This window comes from Panulirus ornatus, chromosome 6 (assembly GCF_036320965.1).
Source record: "Panulirus ornatus isolate Po-2019 chromosome 6, ASM3632096v1, whole genome shotgun sequence".
Taxonomy (NCBI): domain Eukaryota; kingdom Metazoa; phylum Arthropoda; class Malacostraca; order Decapoda; family Palinuridae; genus Panulirus; species Panulirus ornatus.
The window spans coordinates 44,508,931-44,513,955 of NC_092229.1; the positions used below are offsets into that span (position 1 = coordinate 44,508,931).

General features: G+C 42.3%; 1 protein-coding gene across 2 annotated transcripts in view; it reads right to left on the reverse strand.

The window, feature by feature from the left end:
• LOC139749179 (uncharacterized) overlaps positions 1-1,945 on the reverse strand; it is a 90,065-nt gene extending 88,120 nt beyond the window's left edge. For both annotated transcript variants that reach the window (XM_071662841.1, XM_071662840.1), the window contains exon 1: positions 1,768-1,945. The gene's annotated coding sequence lies outside the window, so the exon portion shown is untranslated. The remainder of the gene's footprint in view (positions 1-1,767) is intronic.
• Between the last annotated feature and the right edge of the window lie 3,080 nt (positions 1,946-5,025).

Sequence of the window (5,025 nt, forward strand, 5' to 3'; positions counted from 1 at the left end):
CATAACTCTATAATACCTGAAGGTGTATAACTCTATAATACCTGAAGGTGTATAACTCTATAATACCTGAAGGTGTATAACTCTATAATACCTGAAGGTGTATAACTCTATAATACCTGAAGGTGTATAACTCTATAATACCTGAAGGTGTATAACTCTATAATACCTGAAGGTGTATAACTCTATAATACCTGAAGGTGTATAACTCTATAATACCTGAAGGTGTATAACTCTATAATACCTGAAGGTGTATAACTCTATAATACCTGAAGGTGTATAACTCTATAATACCTGAAGGTGTATAACTCTATAATACCTGAAGGTGTATAACTCTATAATACCTGAAGGTGTATAACTCTATAATACCTGAAGGTGTATAACTCTATAATACCTGAAGGTGTATAACTCTGTAATACCTGAAGGTGTATAACTCTATAATACCTGAAGGTGTATAACTATAATACCTGAAGGTGTATAACTATAATACCTGAAGGTGTATAACTCTATAATACCTGAAGGTGTATAACTCTATAATACCTGAAGGTGTATAACTCTATAATACCTGAAGGTGTATAACTCTATAATACCTGAAGGTGTATAACTATAATACCTGAAGGTGTATAACTCTATAATACCTGAAGGTGTATAACTATAATACCTGAAGGTGTATAACTCTATAATACCTGAAGGTGTATAACTCTATAATACCTGAAGGTGTATAACTCTATAATACCTGAAGGTGTATAACTCTATAATACCTGAAGGTGTATAACTCTATAATACCTGAAGGTGTATAACTATAATACCTGAAGGTGTATAACTCTATAATACCTGAAGGTGTATAACTATAATACCTGAAGGTGTATAACTCTATAATACCTGAAGGTGTATAACTATAATACCTGAAGGTGTATAACTATAATACCTGAAGGTGTATAACTCTATAATACCTGAAGGTGTATAACTATAATACCTGAAGGTGTATAACTCTATAATACCTGAAGGTGTATAACTATAATACCTGAAGGTGTATAACTCTATAATACCTGAAGGTGTATAACTCTATAATACCTGAAGGTGTGTTGAAACTTTTCCGGGTAATAGCTGGAACTTGACAAATGACAGACGGGCTCTTCAGTTGAGCCTTGCCTGGCAGTGGACAGTTTAGAAGCCCAGATAACCGACCAAAACCTTCGTAAACGAGGACACATCTCAAACCGACCTCAGGCTGTTTACATCCGACCTCAGGCTGTTTACATATACTACGTTACCCATGATAGAAAGTATGTTGAAAGCCGGTCAGTTTTGCTTGAGTAAACAACACTCCATTGAAGGTAAAACACGTTACGCCTTTTGTAAACAGAGGAGAATGTTTATCAAAATGAGTAAATAACGGGAGAAAAATTAAAATAAATAACGGGAGAAAAATTGTTAAAGTAAATAACGGGAGAAACATTTTTAAAGTAAATAACGGGAGAAAATTTGTTAAAGTAAATAACGGGAGAAAAATTGCTAGAGTAAATAACGGGAGAAAAATTGTTAAAGTAAATAACGGGAGAAAAATTGTTAAAGTAAATAACGGGAGAAAAATTGTTAGGGTAAATAACGGGAGAAAAATTGTTGAAGTAAATTCGCCGACAGGATGTCAGTCGTCTTCAGCTCAAGTAAGAAAGAGGAGAAATACGCATGGGTCAGTTCCTGCTACACGACAAAGATAATATCCTTTCACCATAGCACTATATTATCCACTGGGTCACTCATACTCACCTATGCAAAATGGAGGTTTAATAACAGCACTCGTTGATATATGTTTTAAAAGTTCAAGCGAGTGAGCGAAATTCACGGTAACACATAATCCAGAACTTCAGATTTCACAAACACGCGCACCACCACCAGCTCTGAACACTAGTTCTTCCAGGCTCGACGACGGAAGTGAAAGTACACCCGCGAAGAAGCGGCCATCGGTATTTAATACCTCGGATTCCTACGTCACAGAACGTCACTGTTGATGATGACGTTCCCGCGAGAGCCGCGCTGTCATTGGCCAGTGGAGGCTAGGGTGTGAAAGGTGGGCAGTGATTGGGCCGAGTTAGTGACGTCATGGAGAAAAGGACGCGCCATTGGTGTACAGCAAAGATACCAACAGACTTCAATGGATTTCGATGGTTCTTTGACCTTGAACGTAGAATTTTGTCTTGACATCTGAAGAATGCGACTGAACAATAACATATCGTGTGGGAGACACATATAAAACAGGTTCAGAGGGATAACTTTCTCCTTGAATATCATAGATACTGTATTTCTAATTTGTGTGTGTGTGTGTGTGTATAATTACTCAGAACAATTGATGTAGTTAAACCCAAAATGAGTTATTTTTGTGTTTTCCATTATTGTTTAAGGTAATTCGATGCAGGAAGTGAATATGAACATTGGTCATATCGAGGAAATACACATTTACCGGAACGAATGACGCGCACGAAACGGCTTTTGTGTTTCAACCTTTACATAATTCGCGTTAAACTGTATAACTGTTCGAAACATCTCTACCACCTGTGTAGTGTTGCGTCAGGTGACTTCAACACAACATACCGTTGTAAGCCTGATTTACGCCCTGTGGGAGAACATACAGGTTCATTTACGCCATGTGGGGAAACATACAGGTTGATTTACACCATGTGGGGGAACATACAGGTTGATTTACGCCGTGTGGGGGAACATACAGGTTGATTTACGCCGTGTGGGGGAACATACAGGTTGATTTACGCCATGTGGGGGAACATACAGGTTGATTTACGCCATGTTGGGAACATACAGGTTGATTTACGTCATGTGGGGGAACATAAAGGTTGATTTACGCCATGTGGGGGAACATACAGGTTGATTTACGCCATGTGGGGGAACATACAGATTGATTTACGCCATGTGGGGAACATACAGGTTGATTTACGTCATGTGGGGGAACATACAGGTTGATTTACGCCATGTGGGGGACATACAGGTTGATTTACACCATGTGGGGAACATACAGGTTGATTTACGCCATGTGGGGAACATACAGGTTGATTTACGCCATGTGGGGGAACATACAGGTTGATTTACGCCATGTGGGGGAACATACAGGTTGATTTACGCCATGTGGGGAACATACAGGTTGATTTACGTCATGTGGGGGAACATACAGGTTGATTTACGCCATGTGGGGAACATACAGGTTGATTTACGCCATGTGGGGGAACATACAGGTTGATTTACGCCATGTGGGGGAACATACAGGTTGATTTACGCCATGTGGGGAACATACAGGTTGATTTACGTCATGTGGGGAACATACAGGTTGATTTACGTCATGTGGGGGAACATACAGGTTGATTTACGCCATGTGGGGGAACATACAGGTTGATTTACGCCATGTGGGGGAACATACAGGTTGATTTACGTCATGTGGGGGAACATACAGGTTGATTTACGTCATGTGGGGGAACATACAGGTTGATTTACGCCATGTGGGGGAACATACAGGTTGAACCTACAGGTCCGCAGTCTGTGTCATCTGTGTTATTTTAATATAATCCATAGGAGGGGACCCGTCCATATAGCGCCACCCCATAGAAAGGTTATTATTGTTGACTGCTTGATGCGAAGATAAACTCCGGGCGATGTCGCTCCCAATTTATTAATTATATAAAAGTTACCCATCTTGGCCCTAGAACTGGAAATCCCGCCTTGCCGTAATCCTCGTTCGTATCCCGGCGTGAAACGCTAATTCTCTGGAATGCCGCTAAAACGCTAAGATTTAGCGATTAGCGACGTCCTTGAGGCCTGCTGTCGTAAAGGTGAAAATCCTACTCGCTGCCCCTGAAATGAGCCCCAATGGAGGACTTAGCCTTCTTTATTCGTCCAGATATTTCATCCCGTAAAGGCAGAGTTTCCAGAATAGTCACCGGTCAAAGAAATCCCGCATTATGGCTCCTATAACGTAGTGCCGTAGAGGCTATAGTCTTCATCGCTGGGGTTGATGGGGGAAGAGGAAAGGGAAATAACCTTTAGTGAGAGGTGATATAGAGGTGGTTACCCCCTGACCGACCTCTCTCCTGTCCCAGCCCAGGTGTGGATGTAGAACTCCCACGGTAGACCAGCAGGACGGGCTCACCCGCTTCTGTCATCTGTATCATCCACCCACACCCGCGTACCTCATCCGTCCAGGCCATCAGTCACCCGTCCAGACCATCAGTCACCCGTTCACACCACTAGTCACCCGTCTAGACCATCAGTCACCCGTCCGGACCATCACTCACCCGTCCGGACCATCAGTCACCCGTTCACACCACTAGTCACCCGTCTAGACCATGAGTCACCCGTCCGGACCATCACTCACCCGTCCAGACCATCAGTCACCCATCCGGACCATCAGTCACCCGTCCAGACCATCAGTCACCCATCTAGACCATCAGTCACCCGTCCGGACCATCAGTCACTCATCCAGACCATCAGTCACCCGTCCAGACCATCAGTCACCCGTCCACACTTTTTGTCACCCGTCCAGACCATCAGTCACCCGTCCAGACCATCAGTCACCCATCTAGACCATCAGTCACCCGTCCAGACCAACTGATACTAAGTCATCGTCTTGCTACTTATCGTCTATTATTTCATGTTTTCTAATCTCCGTTTTCTTTATCTTCAAGTCTCCTTCAGTCCATTTCTATTATTGAATTAAATAGTTATCATTTCTTTAAAGTCATTATTCTAAAACTTTTCCCATACATCTGAAATACAAAATAGTTTTTCCTTAATAAAATTAGATAAATGTGAAACCCTGTGAGAGGCTGGGAATAGTAAGTTCAGAGAGGAGACGCCATTAACTGCTCAGTCTGCCTCACTGGCCAACAGCTGAAACTACAGTGTGTTGGCGGTAGCGGCCCGCAGGTGCTGCCCTCTCTACACAGACATCCTAAAGAAACATGGACCGTCACACGGTTACTTTACTGAAAGGCACAAAAGCCCGATCCTTCCGTCCACAACATT